The sequence below is a fragment of the Lolium rigidum genome, chromosome 4, assembly GCF_022539505.1.
Source record: "Lolium rigidum isolate FL_2022 chromosome 4, APGP_CSIRO_Lrig_0.1, whole genome shotgun sequence".
Classification (NCBI taxonomy): domain Eukaryota; kingdom Viridiplantae; phylum Streptophyta; class Magnoliopsida; order Poales; family Poaceae; genus Lolium; species Lolium rigidum.
The window spans coordinates 163,823,717-163,842,967 of NC_061511.1; the positions used below are offsets into that span (position 1 = coordinate 163,823,717).

At 43.0% G+C, this 19,251-nt stretch overlaps 1 long non-coding RNA gene across 1 annotated transcript; it reads left to right on the top strand.

The window, feature by feature from the left end:
- The first annotated feature begins 252 nt into the window (after positions 1–252).
- Positions 253–7,643, top strand: LOC124708798. The gene is made up of 4 exons (XR_007005327.1): positions 253–318; positions 754–849; positions 7,333–7,466; positions 7,557–7,643. It is a non-coding gene; the product is annotated as an uncharacterized LOC124708798 (long non-coding RNA).
- Positions 7,644–19,251: the final 11,608 nt, after the last annotated feature.

Here is a 19,251-nt window from a genome sequence, read left to right on the forward strand (position 1 = left end):
AGGGAGGAGAGTAATAGGTAATCTCTTTTGTTTTATATTGATAGATATGATCGAAATTTGGTAGGTGTTGTAGCACAGAATATTTCCTGTTTATTTTGGTGTAGGATCATGTTCTTTTAAGGTGATTGATCCTGAGCACTTCCTGTTTATTTTGGTAGCCTATAATGTATTTTTAGCTTCCATCTTTGTTATTAAACTTTAAAATAGAATTGAATCTCAAGTTTGTTGAGACACCGATGTCTGCATATGTGCAGAACATTCAGATCAATGACCTGAATAAAGCAGATCGATCATTCACCGTGGGACGGCTGCACCCTGGTAGACTTTGTCATGCCTTTTTAGATTTATTTAATTAGATTTTCTTAAAGTTCGCCGCATCATGTATGTATAAGTATATATGGTGCAATATTAAAATTCTTGGTTGTACAACATGCCAATACACAGGTCGAACATAAAAATTGAAAGTATTTTTTATTGCAAGGAAGAAATGCACCTCTTATCTTACGCGAAAGGAAGCAAAGCAAAAAGTCTCTCATGTCAACCTTTTTAATTTCTTAATTTCCACCCACAGATGTGGAGCTCGTTGTCTGTGTAGATATGGCACTAATTTTTCGACTGCATTTAACAAATAAGAATGATTTTTATGGTAACAAGGAGCGCAGAATTTAAGTTTTTTTAATTCTTTGCTGGTATGTTCTTTCAAATAATTTCTTAAGCACGGACATTTTTTTAACTATGTTCTCTGTTCCTCAGTGAAGCAGATCAAATTTACAAAATCTGTAGCATTATTGGCACTCCAAAATCATTATAAGGACTCCAGCTTGCAGCATCTATCCATTTTTTCCTCGGGTAAAATCCTTTAATACTCTTCTCTCTAATTCAGATATCTAGTTTACGACATATAATATTGATGTTTAACTGGTAAATATTCTCAATAGTCTGGAATTATAGTTGTTTTGTTATACAAGATTTTGCTTTGTTTGCTGCTTTCAAAATTTATATGATTTTCAAAGGATGATCAAATATAATTAATTAGAAAAATGTGTACAAAATTGAAAGATTGTTTTACGGATGACCAAACATATAAATGACTTATCGAAATGATACAAACTTATAAGAAAGTTACAACCATAGATAAATAATTTGTTTCACATATGACAGTTTGAATTAAAAACTTCATCAGACGGGCAGAGAGGTATCCGAGGCAGGAACACCCTCTCCCCAGTGTGTTGTCCTACCACGATCTCCGCATCGATAGCGTTCTTCTGGAACCCTCGAACGACAAGCCTCGTGCCGTTACATAGTCCGTTAGCAGGATCAATGTTCCTAAGGAGTATAACGGGACAATTTATCTTCAACTTAAGCTCATGCGGGGGCAGCCCATTAGGAGTTAGCGAGTGCAAGAACTCTTCAGCGTAGTACCCATGCGGATCATCCTCTGCACTGTCGAAGCTGTGGTATATCTTCTCCTTGCCGTTAAAACGTTCTATCATGGTCTTGTTTATACCATCAACATAGTCATTTTTGGTTGAGAGAATCGCCCGAGAAGTCATGTAATTCGGATCGGCCATGTTATCGCCTAGAGAAGGAAATACATGCTTGATCAGCTTCTCTAGGTCGTCCTTCTCCAGGTCTGTAGACGGTACACATATATCTGTGGGGAGCTGTATGTTACCTTCCTTGTCAGTTTCCTCGGTGCCATTCCCTACCCTCAACAAGTAATCCGCGAACCATGGGTCGCTATGCGCCCTCATGTTGGTGACGAGCGGCAGTTGACGCATGCCCTTCCAGAGGTGTGAACTCCGCAAGGCTGCGTCGATTATCTCGGCCCGTGTCCCCTTCCTGACAACCGGAAGCACTTGCCTAAAATCCCCTCCGAAAACGATAGTCTTTCCTCCGAACGGTAGGCCCCGTTGCCCCATGATGTCACGCATGCTGTTGTCTAACGCCTCAACTGCCTGCCGCTTTGTCATTGTCGCCTCGTCCCATAATATGAGCGAGGCCATCCTTAGGAGCTTGGCTGTCCCACTTTGCTTTGTGAAGTTACACGACGACCCATCTTCGAGGTTCAATGGGATCTTAAATCTCGAGTGGGCAGTCCGACCTCCAGGCATGATGGAAGCGGCAACGCCTGATGTCGCCGTTGCAATCGCAATCTTTTTCTTGCCTCGGACCTTAGCAAGGAGTGCCCTGTACAAAAAGGTCTTCCCCGTGCCCCCCGGGCCGTCGACAAAGAAGACAGCTCCATCACCATTATCAACGGCTGACAATATCTTGTCATAGGCACGCCTTTGTTCTGGATTTAGTGAGGACGCTAGAGCGCTATCATTTGGATCAAACTCGATATTTCTCTCTTCAATGATCTCTCTGGCTTCGCCTCCTGTGGTGTCATATGTCTCGTCTATATCGGGGAGATCAAACATCTTTATGTCTTTGCCCATAGATTGCAACATGCCACTAATGTCAAGTAACACATTCTGCTCTACTACGTTTGGGCACGTGTGATGTCTCCGGAAGTCATCTGACATTGCTTCTAGGTGCCTATTCCACAAACCTCTCATGTCACCAGGCTCACAGAATACCAAGATTGTTGCGAAGAGCCTCCTGAGAGAAGCTGGCATTGCGAACTGTTCTGACTCGGTGAGACACTCATCGAGCGTGTTGTCTGCCTCGATGAGACCCCTCCTCTCAGCGGCCTCGCGAAAGCTGCCACACAACACACCATCGACAGTTTTAAGATCATCAAAGGATGTTGATCCTGGTACATGGTTTAGCAGAACCCTCAGAAAGTATCGATCCCCCTCAGCTGGATGGGCTGACATGATTCGACCTACTTGATGACGTTCTTGCCTTGGCTTCCAATACTTAGTCGCTTGCCATGTGAAGCTTCCGGGAAAATCCCTGTACAAAATATGTCGAGCCCACGGATGGTTATTGTTAGCCACAAAATACTCTGTGAGCATTGAACTCTCCACATTATCCCGAGCGATAACGTCTTTCAGATCCTGTCCCGCTGTGAAAGTGACCCTGTGCATATCTGGAAGATGAAGCGGCAGCTGTAGGACCGATGGCGAGTTATCACAGAGCTTGAAGCCAAATATCCTCCACATAGCCTCCGGTGGAGTAACCCACCTTGCGTCAATGTATCTCTTGATTTCATCTATGTTACCGTCATTGTCAGGCTGGTCGATGTTGAACGAAGCCCGATCGTGCCCCTTGTATATGTACTTATAAAGGTACTTCACAGCTTTGATGCTTGAGCAGACCTCAACATTGATGTGGCAGTTAAACATGCGGAGAAGGTATGGGTTATAGGGCACAACCCATCTGTTGTCCAGAATCTGACCACAGACCTTAGCGACGCGACCGTCCTTTCGTCTGCGATAAACAGGGTAGGAGTCCTTCCCTTGTACGGTGTTCTCGTTGAAAGCTCTGGGGTATCTGCATTTGCACACCCCATCTTGCATGCACACGTTGTTGGGCTTGAGAACTCCGCATGGGCCGTGCATCATATGCTTTACGACCATGGCATAGAGTTCCGAGTACTTTTTCTTGTCAGGGAGCTCGGCAGATATGACACGGTCGTACTGATCTGGCACAACGAGCTTATATGTTGAATCCATGATCAACATGAAATGGGCATGGGGGAGGCCTCTCTTCTGGAACTCGACGACATATACATGTGCTGTGACAACACCGAGGATGTGATTTTTTAGGAGCATCTCCTTCATGGCCTCCAGCTTGGCTCTAAAAACACGGGCAACAAGATCTGGTCGATCTTGCGGGGTCTGGCCAGGCAACAAGTCATCAACTATCTCCGGCCAGTTTGGGTTGCAAGTCATTGTTAGGAAAATGTCAGGCTTACCGTACGTTTGCACCAGTGCCATGGCATCCATATGTCTCTTCTTCATGTCTCGATAACCCCCATTGAAGGTAGATGGGAGCACTGTCCTTATGCCAACAGCGGCAGCTCGAGATTCTCCTGCAGCGACGCTATCAACAATGCCTTTATACAAATCAGCACGTATCTCCTTCTGGTGCTCCCTGAACCAGTTCAACCTGCAACCCTCAATCTTGATGTACATGTCTACAGCAAACTGCTGGAACAATCGTCCTCCATGCAGTATGGGGTTGAATATGGCAGGACGCGTCTGCAGCCTATAGCAGTAATAGTCCCTGACAGAGACGCACATCCTGCTTCTTCCCTCTGTCGAAAGGCAAAAGAGAAAAATATTAGGCATCAGATGGGAATGAATTGCAGAAAATATATGAATATATACGGCAGATCGAACCTGCATCGTTATCCCGTTCTGCTCTTGACTTTTGTGCAGCTGCGTATGATACATTATGTTTAGGTATGTTAGGATGCCAGCCGAGCTCAGCATTTGGGAAGAACAGGGGGTATGAGAGCGGGTCGTAACAGCCCTGTGTCGCCTGTATACCATATCTCTCATTGTTATTACCATGGAGGATAATGCTGCGCTCGAACCTTCTTGCTAGGTTGTTGCCCTCTACCCAAATAGCAGCCACCTCATCTGATATAGGTTTGTTATATCTCCTTTGGTCTAGCTTCTGGTCAGTGTTCAGCTCAATGCGGTACTCATCAAGATTTTCCTGCTGGGCTCCTAGTCTCCTAAACTGTTTTGAGTAGGGGTTTTCTTTGAGGATGTCCACCAACATCTTGACGACATTCTGATCTAAATTCTCTGTGGATTTGGCACGATGGTTTAGGTTCGGATCATCGTCGTAGAAGTATAGCTGCAGATGTTCTGGACGAGAACCTGGCCCGAATGAATGCACATTGTGGTACATAGTTCTCTGTGCTCGAAACGTGTACACCCCGGACTTCATGTTTGTGTAGTTGTTGTCGAGGGTGACGCCAAGGGTTGTGAAGGAGAAGTGGCCGTTGAAGAACCGGATGCTCTCCCTAAAATGCCGAGAGTCCGCATCGGAGCTAGACCAGAGCCTCATTAGCTCCGGTATAGGTTCCGGTTCAAGCAACTCGGTTTGCCCATTCCGACAGCAGAAACCGTCGGTCTCGTACTGGAATTTCTTGGCGTTGCAGTGTTCGCAGTTCTCGGCGTGCTGCAGGATGTGTGTGCTGTCTGGCAGGTTTGAGTAAACAAATTCAAAAGGATCCAGGTTGATGGTGTCCGTGCCTGTCGACTCTGGTTCATCGAAGTCCATGCCATGAACATCGGAACCTGCACGGGTTACGGAGTTATATAGCATGTAATACCATTACCTGCCAGGTTTATATAATGGTAGGCAATCAGTCATACCTTCACCTTCATCGGCGAAAAGATAATACTCATCATCCATGAGGTCTCCTGGGGTGGGATTTTCCTCCATGAGCCTGGCAAGGAATGCCTCCATATCACCTTCACAATTTTTAGCCGGTAAGTAATAAATGATATATGATATATTCCTTGTGCATATATAAGAAGATGACCAAGACACAGCTAAGTTACCATCTGTCCCAACAGTGTAAGCTGGTGTGCTCGCTGAAGCTGATTCAGGGGGTGATGCTTGGGTGCTTGATGATGGGTCGGGCGGTGTTGAGGTTGATGCACCGGGGCATGACATTGTAATGGACTCAGCGCGTTGGGTGGTCTGCTTAGCCGAGAATCGTGCATTCGAACGTTGTTGCTGTGCATGCCTCTCACCGTGTGGTATGTTTTGTCTGTTAGATCTTCGGTGTGCAATTGAATCTTGTATTTCAGCCTGTTCCGGCAATACTTTTTCAGTTCGCTCCCGAGACCTTCTATGAGCTCTGCTCTCTTGCGTCTGCTCGTCTGCTTGCTGGTCATTGGTCTGTTGCGTCTCATTCATGAAGCCATCATGTATTAGAGTATTGCCCAATGTCCTGCTAAGATACTCTCCTGCACAGTGATTGAGCTGGTCATTAATTGTTCGATTAGATGATAAAATAACTGAGCAAAGATGATAATTTACCATCAGTTTCAGTGGTGTAGTTTGGAGAGCACCCTGAAGGTGCAGCATGAGGTGGATCGGATGTCTCCATGACCGATGATGCATTCGTGTCTGTTGGTGGGCATGACATCTGTAAAGTTAGAGCATGTGGGCACATCATTGCGATGGATTCAGGGCAGGGGGTGTTCCGCCTAGCCATGGCTTTTGCATTGCGCTTATTTAGCATTTTCTGCCTATCCCCTGGGGTTAGGGTGTGGCTGCGAGCTCTTCTTTGTGCATTTATGACTTGTATCTCATCTGATGTTAGGATTTTTCGACGTGCTTGATCACGATCCCGCCTAGGTTGATTCTTGTCAGTGTCATGTGTCCCTGAACATGATTGACCTACTTGAATAAGTGTCATTCCAATAATTAAATAACGATTCATATATTTGCTTACCTTGGTCTGGAAGATGCAGAGTTGTAGCCTTTTTCTGTTGGCGTGCGATCCGCTGCTTCAGTAGGTATTCCTTTTTCTTTTCAGCAGACATCCGTGAATACCAACTCGTACTACTACTTGGTTTCTGTTCTATATTCTCATCATCAACAGCAAAGTTTATGTTGTTAGTAGTAGTAATAGCTGGATAAGAATGTTTTTGCACAGAACGTTTCGAATACTGGTTATTATGTGTTACCTTTTTGTGCGAACTGCTTTGGTTCCGTACAATTGTCACGCATCGTGTCTGCATATGTCTCAGTTTGATTTGGCGATGGTGACACTCCAGCTTCAGCAGTTGGATGTGCATCGTCAAAGGGAAGCAGCAGTTTTTTCGCAGCCATGTTTTCAGAACATGGCTTACGTAAATGAGTGCCTGATGATAAATTAGATATCAATAGTTGAATTAGTATGTGTATACAAGAGATATCAATAATTAAATTCTGATTTGTACGTTTCATACTTTGATCTGGAAGCTGCCTTGGGTCCTCAGCTGAACTCGTACCAGTTCCATTTGGCGATACTGACACTTGAGATCCATCCCTATTTTGCGCATGATCAAAGGAAACCAGAAGATTTTTCCCAGTAATAATGTTTTTAGAACATGGTTCACCTAAATGATTTCCTGCTGATCAATTTGATTTAACATGATCTGTATGTATACAAGAGATATCAAATTGATTTTATGTATATACCTTTTCCTGCATTTAACGTTGGGTCATCAACTTTACCAACTGAACCCAATAGAGCTGCATCTTTTTTTTTTGCGGTATGCTATCCGCTTTTTCTGTAGGTATTCTTCTTTCTTCTGAACAGACATTTGAGCATACCGACTCCTATTACTGCCTTGTTCTTGGTTTTCGTCAGTAGCTTTGTTGGTTATGTCACTAAAGGGGGTACGATTTCCTGTTTATTTATGACAGGAAATAATACAGATATTACTGCCTTGATTGATCTGGTGTGGACATGACTTAAGATGGTATGGCGTACCTTGCTCTCGTTCATGATTTGGAGTCTCCGCCTTTTTTTGTTGACGGGCGATCCGCTGCTTGTGTAGGTACTCTTCTTTCTCGTGAGCAGACATTCGACTATACCAATGCTTGCTCTTTGCTTGCTCACCTGTCTCACAGGTATCTTTGTTTGTTAGGTCTTTAAATGGGGTATGCCCATCCGGCGGAGATTCTGATGAATTCTCTTGATATATCATCTGCTAGGAGTATTGAGAGCCACGTATAATTTGACTGTTAGTGACTGTAAAGTTGGACAGGTTCCCATTTGAAGAGAGCTCCAGCAGCAAAGTTATTTAGTGACTGTAAAGTTGACTTACTGCTGTGTTGAACAATAGCTGGAATGCCGGAGATATGACAAGAAACAATGGCGTGAAGGTGATGATGGCAACGAGCTGAGGCGACGGCGGGCACGGTGACCGGGTGAAACTCGGAGGTGGCGCGGTGACCGGGTGAAACTCGGAGGCGGCGACCGTACGCGGCGGGTGATCCTGGCGGCAGCGATCCTGTCGTGGGCGGCGGGCGAGGCGGCGGCGATCCTGTCCTGGCGGCGGGTGATTCTGGCGGTGCAGCAGGCGTGGGGGGCGGGTGATACTGATGGTGCGGCGGGTGATACTGATGGTGCGGCTTGCCGGTTTTCAGAATGAGTTTGCAGCGCGTGACTTCAGGAGCTTCCATATTTGCAGCGTTTGATTCCGGTCTATCTGGGAAAGAGAGCATACGTGGTACGTGGAAAGGAAAGATATTTGCAGCGCGTGATTTCAGTTAACTGGGAAAGGAAAGATTATTAGAGCATACGTGGAAAAATATTTGGTTGCCTTACAGACGTTAGATTTAACCGAACGGTCAGGATGTTCCCAATCTCCTCACCAAACGCGTTGTATGACATACGACCAACTGGAATTTAATAGTAAAGATGATGCTGCTGTCCATCTCAATAATTTTGTTGAATTATGTGAAATGCAAAAGTATAAAGATGTAGATGGTGACATTATAAAATTAAAATTGTTCCCTTTCTCATTAAGAGGAAGAGCTAAAGATTGGTTGCTATCTCTGCCTAAGAATAGTATTGATTCCTGGACTAAATGCAAGGATACTTTTATTGGTAGATATTATCCCCCTGCTAAAATTATATCTTTGAGGAGTAGCATAATTAATTTTAAACAATTAGATAATGAACATGTTGCTCAAGCTTGGGAAAGAATGAAATCTTTGGTTAAAAATTGCCCAACCCATGGACTGACTACTTGGATGATCATCCAAACCTTCTATGCAGGACTAAATTTTTCTTCGCGGAATTTATTGGATTCAGCTGCTTGGAGGTACCTTTATGTCCATCACTCTTGGTGAAGCAACAAAGCTCCTTGATAATATGATGGTTAATTACTCTGAATGGCACACGTAAAGAGCTCCACAAGGTAAGAAGGTAAATTCTGTTGAAGAATCCTCTTCCTTGAATGATAAGGTTGATGCTATTATGTCTATGCTTGCGAATGATAGGACTAATGTTGATCCTAATAATGTTCCATTAGCTTCATTGGTTGCCCAAGAAGAACATGTTGATGTAAACTTCATTAAAAATAATAATTTCAACAACAATGCTTATCGGAACAATTTTAGTAATAACTATAGGCCATATCCTTATAATAATGGTAACGGTTATGCTAATTCTTATGGGAATTCTTACAACAATAATAGGAATACACCCCCTGGACTTGAAGCTATGCTTAAAGAATTTACTAGTACACAAACTGCCTTTAACAAATCTGTTGAAGAAAAGCTCAATAAAATTGATATTCTTGTTTCTAGAGTTGATAGTCTTGCCTCTGATGTTGATCTTTTGAAATCGAAAGTTATGCCTAATAGGTATATTGAAAATAAAATTGTTACTACAGCAAATTCCATCCAAGTTAGAATTAATGAGAATATAAGATTAATGGCTGAACTGCGTGCTAGGTGGGATAGAGAAGAAAATGAAAAACTAGCTAAAGAGAAAAATGTAGCTAAAGTTTGGACTATTACCACCACTAGCAATGCTAATGATTCACATGTTGCTGCACCTCCTACTATTAATGGTAAAATAATTGGTTTTGGCAATGCTTCTACTCCTAGTGCAAAGCGCGCAAAATTACCTGAAACTGCTAAAACTGCTGAAACTGCCTGTGATAAAACTGCTGAAATTTTTTCCAACCTTGGGAATGATAATCCCATTGCTTTAGATTGTAATGATTTAGATTTTGATGATTGCCACATCTCTGAAGTTATAAAGTTCTTACAAAAACTTGCTAAGAGTCCCAATGCTAGCGCTGTAAACTTGGCCTTCACAAAACATATTACAAATGCTCTCATAAAAGCTAGAGAAGAGAAACTAAAACTTGAAACTTCTATTCCTAGAAAGCTAGAGGATGGTTGGGAGCCCATCATTAAAATGAGAGTCAAAGATTTTGATTGTAATGCTTTATGTGATCTTGGTGCAAGTATTTCTGTTATGCCTAAAAAAGTCTATGATATGCTTGACTTGCCACCATTGAAAAACTGTTATCTGGATGTTAATCTCGCTGATAATGCTAGAAAGAAACCTTTGGGGAAAGTTGATAATGTTCATATTATGGTTAACAATAACATTGTCCCCGTTGATTTTGTTGTCTTGGATATTGAATGCAATGCATCTTGCCCCATTATATTGGGAAGACCTTTTCTTCGAACCGTTGGTGCTACTATTGATATGAAGGAAGGTAATATTAAATATCAATTTCCTCTCAAGAAAGGTATGGAACACTTCCCTAGAAAGAGAATGAAGTTACCTTATGATTCTATTATTAGAACAAATTATGATGTTGATGCTTCGTCTCTTGATGTTACTTGATATACACTTTTTGCGCCTAGCTGAAAGGCGTTAAAGAAAAGCGCTTATGGGAGACAACCCATGTTTTTACTCCAGTATTTTTATTTTATATTTGAGTCTTGGAAGTTGTTTACTACTGTATCAACCTCTCCTTATCTTAGTTTTGAGTTTTGTTGTGCCAAGTAAAGTCTTTGATAGTAAAGTAAGTACTAGATTTGGATTACTGCGCAGTTCCAGATTTCTTTGCTGTCACGAATCTGGGTCTACCTCCCTGTAGGTAGCTCAGAAAATTAAGCCAATTTACGTGCATGATTCTCAGATATGTACGCAACTTTCATTCAATTTGAGCATTTTCGTTTGAGCAAGTCTGGTGGCCTAATAAAATCCATCTTTACGGACTGTTCTGTTTTGACAGATTCTGCCTTTTATTTTGCATTGCCTCTTTTGCTATGTTGGATGAATTTCTTTGATCCATTAATGTCCAGTAGCTTTATGAAATGTCCAGAAGTGTTAAGAATGATTGTGTCACCTCTGAACATGTGAATTTTTATTATGCACTAACCCTCTAATGAGTTGTTTCGAGTTTGGTGTGGAGGAAGTTTTCAAGGATCAAGAGAGGAGTATGATGCAATATGATCAAGGAGAGTGAAAGCTCTAAGCTTGGGGATGCCCCGGTGGTTCACCCCTGCATATTATAAGAAGACTCAAGCGTCTAAGCTTGGGGATGCCCAAGGCATCCCCTTCTTCATCGACAACATTATCAGGTTCCTCCCCTGAAACTATATTTTTATTCCGTCACATCTTATGCACTTTTCTTGGAGCGTCGGTTTGTTTTTGTTTTTTTGCTTTGTTTGAATAAAATGGATCCTAGCATTCACTTTATGGGAGAGAGACACGCTCCGCTGTAGCATATGGACAAGTATGTCCTTAGGCTTTACTCATAGTATTCATGGCGAAGTTTCTTCTTCGTTAAATTGTTATATGGTTGGAATTGGAAAATGCTACATGTAGTAACTCTAAAATGTCTTGGATAATTTGATACTTGGCAATTGTTGTGCTCATGTTTAAGCTCTTGCATCATATACTTTGCACCCATTAATGAAGAAATACTTAGAGCTTGCTAATTTGGTTTGCATATTTGGTTTCTCTAGAGTCTAGATAATATCTAGTATTGAGTTTTGAACAACAACGAAGATGGTGTGGAGTCTTATAATGTTTACAATATGTCTTTTATGTGAGTTTTGCTGCACCGTTCATCCTTGTGTTTGTTTCAAATAACCTTGCTAGCCTAAACCTTGTATCGAGAGGGAATACTTCTCATGCATCCAAAATACTTGAGCCAACCACTATGCCATTTGTGTCCACCATACCTACCTACTACATGGTATTTATCCGCCATTCCAAAGTAAATTGCTTGAGTGCTACCTTTAAAATTCCATCATTCACCTTTGCAATATATAGCTCATGGGACAAATAGCTTAAAAACTATTGTGGTATTGAATATGTACTTATGCACTTTATCTCTTATTAAGTTGCTTGTTGTGCGATAACCATGCTTCTGGGGACGCCATCAACTATATATTCTTTGTTGAATATCATGTGAGTTGCTATGCATGTCCGTCTTGTCTGAAGTAAGAGAGATCTACCACCTTTATGGTTGGAGCATGCATATTGTTAGAGAATAACATTGGGCCGCTAACTAAAGCCATGATTCATGGTGGAAGTTTCAGTTTTGGACACATATCCTCAATCTCATATGAGAATAATAATTGTTGCCACATGCTTATGCATTAAAGAGGAGTCCATTATCTGTTGTCCATGTTGTCCCGGTATGGATGTCTAAGTTGAGAATAATCAAAAGCGAGAAATCCATAATGCGAGCTTTCTCCTTAGACCTTTGTACAGGCGGCATGGAGGTACCCCATTGTGACACTTGGTTAAAACATGTGCATTGCAAAGATCCGGTAGTCCAAGCTAATTAGGACAAGGTGCGGGCACTATTAGTATACTATGCATGAGGCTTGCAACTTGTAAGATATAATTTTCATAACTCATATGCTTTATTACTACCGTTGACAAAATTGTTTCATGTTTTCAAAATAAAAGCTCTAGCACAAATATAGCAATCGATGCTTTCCTCTTTGAAGGACCATTCTCTTTACTTTTATGTTGAGTCAGTTCACCTATCTCTCTCCACCTCAAGAAGCAAACACTTGTGTGAACTATGCATTGATTCCTACATACTTGCATATTGCACTTGTTATATTACTCTATGTTGACAATTATCATGAGATATACATGTTACAAGTTGAAAGCAACCGCTGAAACTTAATCTTCCTTTGTGTTGCTTCAATACCTTTACTTTGATTTATTGCTTTATGAGTTAACTCTTATGCAAAACTTATTAATACTTGTCTTGAAGTACTATTCATGAAAAGTCTTTGCTTTATGATTCACTTGTTTACTCATGTCATTACCATTGTTTTGATCGCTGCATCCACTACATATGTTTACAAATAGTATGATCAAGGTTATGATGGCATATCACTTCAGAAATTATCTTTGTTATCGTTTTACCGCTTCGGGACGAGCGAGAACTAAGCTTGGGGATGCTTGATACGTCTCCGACGTATCGATAATTTCTTATGTTCTATGCCTTATTATTGATGATACCTACATGTTTTATGCACACTTTATATCATATTCGTGCATTTTCTGGAACTAACCTATTAACAAGATGCCGAAGTGCCAGTTCTGTTTTCGCTGTTTTTGGTTTCAGTAAATCCTAGTAACGAAATATTCCCGGAATTGGACGAAATCAAGACCCAGGGGCCTATTTCGCCACGAACCTTCCAGAAGACCGAAGAGCATACGAAGTGGGGCCACGAGGTGGCCAAACCACATGGCGGCGCGGCCAAGGGGGGGCCCGCGCCGCCCGTGGTGTGGGCCCCTCGTCAGCCCCCCGACTCTGCCCTTCCGCCTACTTAAAGCCTCCGTCGCGAAACCCCTGATGGCGAAAAACCACGATACGGAAAACCTTACTGAGACGCCGCTGCCGCCAATCCCATCTCGGGGGATTCTGGAGATCTCCTCCGGCACCCTGCCGGAGAAGGGGATTCATCTCCCGGAGGACTCTACGCCGCCATGGTCGCCTCCGGAGTGATGAGTGAGTAGTTCACCCCTAGACTATGGGTCCATAGCAGTAGCTAGATGGTTGTCTTCTCCTCATTGTGCTTCATTGTTGGATCTTGTGAGCTGCCTAACATGATCAAGATCATCTATCTGTAGTACTCTATGTTGTGTTTGTCGGGATCCGATGGATAGAGAATACCATGTTATGTTAATTATCAAGTTATTGCATATGTGTTGTTTATGATCTTGCATGCTCTCCGTTATTAGTAGAGGCTCTGGCCAAGTTGATGCTAGTAACTCCAAGAGGGAGTATTTATGCTCGATAGTGGGTTCATGTCCGCATTGACACTGGGACAGTGATGAAAAGTTCTAAGGTTGTGTTGTGTCTGTTGCCACTAGGGACAAAACATTGATGCTATGTCCGAGGATGTAGTTATTGATTACATTACGCACCATACTTAATGCAATTGTCTCGTTGTTAGCAACTTAATACTGGAGGGGGTTCGGACGATAACTCTGAAGGTGGACTTTTTAGGCATAGATGCAGTTGGATGGCGGTCTATGTACTTTGTCGTAATGCCCAATTAAATCTCACTGTACTTATCATGACATGTATGTGCATTGTTATGCCCTCTCTATTTGTCAATTGCCCGACTGTAATTTGTTCACCCAACATGCTTTTATCTTATGGGAGAGACACCTCTAGTGAACTGTGGACCCCGGTCCATTCTTTAATACTTGGAATACAAATCTGCTACAATACTTGTTTTTACTCGTTTTCTCTGCAAACAATCATCTTCCACACAATTCGGTTAATCCTTTGTTACAGACAAGCCGGTGAGATTGACAACCTCACTGTTTTGTTGGGGCAAAGTACTTTGGTTGTGTTGTGCAGGTTCCACGTTGGCGCCGGAATCCCCGGTGTTGCGCCGCACTACATCCCGCTGCCATCAACCTTCAACGTGCTTCTTGGCTCCTCCTGGTTCGATAAACCTTGGTTTCTTTCTGAGGGAAAACTTGCTGCTGTGCGCATCATACCTTCCTCTTGGGGTTGCCCAACGAACGTGTGAAATACACGCCATCAAGGTCGTGCTGAGTCTCATGGCCTTATTGATGAAGTGATGCTCTTACATATCTTTACTCGCCCTTCCTCCGAGCTGTCTATGCTTGGGAATGTTGGGGTTTGCGTATTGATGTGGCTATCTAAGATTCTTAGCAATTCTTATTGTTTTGAAATCCAAGGACGTTTGCGTCATTCTTAGCATGATTGGTTCGCCAATTACCAAGCGAAGTTTGATTGTGTTGCCAAGTCCATGCGTTCAGGCGCACATCTTTGGTCAAAGAGTTAGGTTATGCCAAAGCTCTCAAGACCACATCGGTTGCTTCGTAAAGCAAGATCCCCTCTCGAACTCAGTGATATACCGGTGGTTCGTGATATTCTAGTTGTCTTTCTAGAAGTATCTCCATGTTGCCACATGACCGTGTTGTCGAGTTCATGAGTAAGTTAGTTCTGTGAACTAATCCTTTCTCCAAGAAACCATACTAGATATCCAGGACTAATTGGTTGAGCTTAAACAACAACTTGGAGAGTTGAAAGACAAGAGCTCTATCCAACTTGATCCTTCTTAAAGGGATATCTAGTTTTGTTCGTGTTGAAGTCAGGAAGTATCTCCTTTATGGATATGCTATCTTTCCCATATTTGATTTGAGTTTGGGCTATCGTCAAATCAAACTCAGTTCCAAGGACTATCTTGATGATGTTTATACTCATGGTGTCTCGTCTGAGTATACCTTCATGTCCTTTGGTCTGACCAATATATCTGCCAAGTCCATATAGAATATGAGTCCCTCATTGGAGTATCTTGATGAGTTTGTTGTTGAGCCCATCGATGACATTCTTATCTTCTCCATGTTTGGAATAGATTCCTATTGGATAGTTGGCAATAATATTGAAAACTTTTGAGAACCATCTTTGTGTCATCATGAAGTATGTGTTCGGATGTTGGAAGTAACCTTCTCTGGTTCACATGCATATGCTGAAAGATGTCGTCGTGGATCCGAGTAGAGTTCCCTTTTGTTTCCCTCGGGAATCATCACAAGTTGGTCAGGCAAGTGCAAAGTTATCTTGAGATGCAAGGTTGTTACCTCCATTCCTTGAAACGTTTCTCTATGCACACTAAGCCACTGATTGGTTTGTTCAAGAAAGAGAAGAAGCTTAAGAACTTCAAAATCTTCTTTGATGTCCCCACAAGGACTCACTTATGTTACATTGCAAATTCATGTGCACGCAATTGCCTTTGCAGTCGCAACCACATGTATTACACAATCTAGCTCGATCTTTTGGAGCTTGACATTGTAGTCCATATCTTGAGAATCTATCGACTGTACCTTGGTGGTAACTGTTGATAATTTCTAATTGGACATGCTGAGTCTGAAATATCTTTACACCTAACCTAAGCTGAATCTCAAGCGGCAATGATGGTTAGTGTTTCTCAAGGATTTTTGACATAGGTCTCGTTGTAAATCCGGCAAGATTGTCGTGGTTAACACAATTAGCCGGAAGGCCTAATGCCATAATCTCTTGAATCATCAAGAATAACCACTCTCCATAAGGATCTTGTGCGACTTATTCTAGGAGTTGCCCTTGTGATGTCTTTTCAATTCCGAAGTCCAACCTTGACTCGATGACCTATTGAAGGCTCGTCAATAACCTAAAATTGGTGTCTATAACATCAAGGAGAATCTTATAATCGGAGTTGCTAAATGTCTCTCAGTCAATCCCTCGAAATCATTTCTCTGGTGAAGACCACTTTGTTCGGAGAAATTTCACTCCCTGCTAATCCTTGGCACTTCCCTAGACAGTACCCTTCTCTTTCCTTTGGTTTGTACCTGAAGTTCTAATCAATTCGCACGTTGTGTGAATTCGTCAGCCATCTAGGCCCCGGCCTTTTGGGTAGACAATAATCGTTTCATGTATCATTGACCAAAGAGTGACTACGATTCTTAAATCCAAAGTTTCTCTGGTTTGAAAATTCATTCATGTTTCTACGATTCGCCCTCTCTAAGAGTGCCTCGTTATGGTATCAATGGCAATTTAACTCCTCGCTACCTTGTCTATTCGTAATCTTGTCAAACGTGGAGAAATTGCCTACCAAAATTTGAATCTTGTTTCGTCTCATCCGTTATCTTGATGTGTTTCATGTTTGTTAGCTCAAGAGTTGTTTTTAAACACTCCTTCTATGAGTTAACCATGGGATACTCGATCTTGTAGATATCATTCGTCTTAGAGTTATTCCCTCTTTCCTTTAGGTGAAGTTGAGCAACAACTTCAAAGGAAGAAAATGAAGATCTCTTCATGGTGTTGCGGGTCAACTTCTTCATGATGTCGTGGATCAACTTCTTCGACAAAGAAGATCATCGAGGTATCGATAAGTTCATTGAAGATAGGTGTAGTCCTTGTTACCTTCTCTTTTCCTACCTTAGGAATCTCGGGGACGAGATTCTTGTAAGGGGGATAGAGTTGTAACACCCCTGTTTTTCTAAACCCTAATTAGGAGTTGTTTGTGCATCATGAGCATCATATAAAATGCATTAGGAAAATTTTCCAAATAAATTAAAATGGAAACCCTAAGGTGTGCCATTTCTCTCTCTTTGAAATGCCCTCGAAATCTTTCAATAATCAAGATAAACTCACATGGCATTTATGCTATGTTGAAGAGACATGGGTGCTTTGAAATTTCTCTGAAAAATAGTTTGTCAAATTCTATTCAAAACCAGGGTTTGAAATTTGAAATGGAAAATAGGAATTTAAATCCAGAAAAATAAATAGAAGGAGAAACCCTCTCTCTCTCTCTTCCCTGGGCCAACAGCCCATCTCCTTCCCTCTATTACCTCTCATGCGCAGCCTGCACGGCAGCCCACCTTGGCCCAGCGAGCAACAAACCAGCCCGGCGAAACCCCGGGGGTTTTCCGCAAAATCGCCGTCTTCCCCGCGGCTCCAAGCAAGCTGCTCGCGGCAGCTGCGGCCGCCGCGATGGCGCCGCGGCGCAGGATCGTCGCCGCCGCCGCCGGCGACTACATACATCGCTCCGCCGCCCCTCCAAACCCTAGACCCCCACGGCTTCCCTCTCCTGCGCCTTTCCGCGAGAAACCCTAACCCTACCCGAAGGTGCTGCCGGTCGCCGTCGTCGATTCACGCCGTCTCCGGCCACCCCAAGCGTCGGCGACCACCGCAACGCGCTCAGGGTGAGGTCCTCGTTCTCCTCGTGCCCGCATCCCCTCCTCTTTCCCCCTGTAACGCCGCCTCCACATACAACCGGGCCGCGCCGCCGCAGATGCTCGCCGCCGGCCACGCTCCGGCGTCCAATAAGTGGCGGCGCCACCACCGTTGGGTTCCCTCGGTCGTGCGCGTCGAACGCACCCACGCGCGAGACCCTCGAGGCCGGCATCGTCGAGGCCGTGCTCGACATGGCCGCAGATGTTCGCGCTGACGTCACCATGACGTCAGCGTGACGCAGTAACTCATTTTCTTATTTTCCAGAAATTGCAGAAAATGAATAAAACTTGTAAAATCAATAACTTATTCATTTTATTTTAGAAAAATATGTATAATATATCAAAATCTTCAGAAAAATGAGATCTACACTTTGATATCAAAAGCATGCATTGTTAAACAACTTTAATCCTTGTCCTTAATAGAAGAATAATATGAACCCTTTTTTTATTTATGTGGTTTATGGAAATGCTAACCCTAGGGCATTCCAAACCCATTTAAATTGCCTTTCATGTGTAGGGATGATTTCAATACCTATTAACATGTCATATCATCATCCTTGTATGCGCATTGCATCGATGCCATGTATTGAATGTTATTTCTCTATTTCTAGTATTTGCTTCTTCGCGACCGATAGAGCACGAGTCTGAGACGACGAAGATCAACAACATTGATGATCAACAACACTGACGAGTCTTTGCAACTATCCTCCGACGAACAAGTCAATCACAAGATCTTTGAAGATTCCATATTTATTTGTCAGGGACAAAGGCAAGCCCTAGCCTGGTTCATATATGATTTCGAACTGCTTTTACTCTGGTTCCTACATATCGCATACGATTCAACTGTCTTTTATCGATAGGTAGAGTTATCCTATCTATTGCATGTTCCACCCTTGTAGCCTCAAATACCCGATCCACTCGCTCCTAGCATAACTAGGTTGGGCACGTGTGCGTCGATAGAGCCTTTATCTCTTTATGCTTAGCCATGCTTAGTTTGTTACGCTACTACTCCGGTCTTCGGACTGGAGCCATACAATGAATGAATCTAGCATGACAGAGTTGACGTGGTAAGTGTAGAGATGTTGTTAAACATGATTAAAGGCTCGGACGAGAGGCCACATTGGGATGTGGTGGGTTGTTTCGTTTCGCCGACCCTAGGAACCGAGTTCTCGCCTCTTGAACCAAGACTGAGCGTACAACCACGCGAGGCCCTATTATGGTACCCTCTCGACTCACTAACTTGCCTAGTAGATTCCATGAGTCACATAGTTTGCGCGTTATCTGGACATATGCATTGCATTCTGCTTTGGGGGAAAAGGTACATAACAGGTAGGTAAGCGTGGCCGTGGTGGCTGGGGGTTGCGGCCTCTAGGGAAACCCACCTCGCCTCACATCGTTAAGGACCGACTTCGGGACTTGACCCGTTACGGCGGAACAATCCTTAGCGCGTGACTCATGGTCTCGGCGACAGCAAGGTAAAGGTCATGGTCAGCCACCCTCTGCCGGCTTTCCAAGGAAGAGAGCTTATGATCTGGCATTAAGAGTCGGCTGGTACGTGTGGGTAAAGTTGTACACCCCTGCAG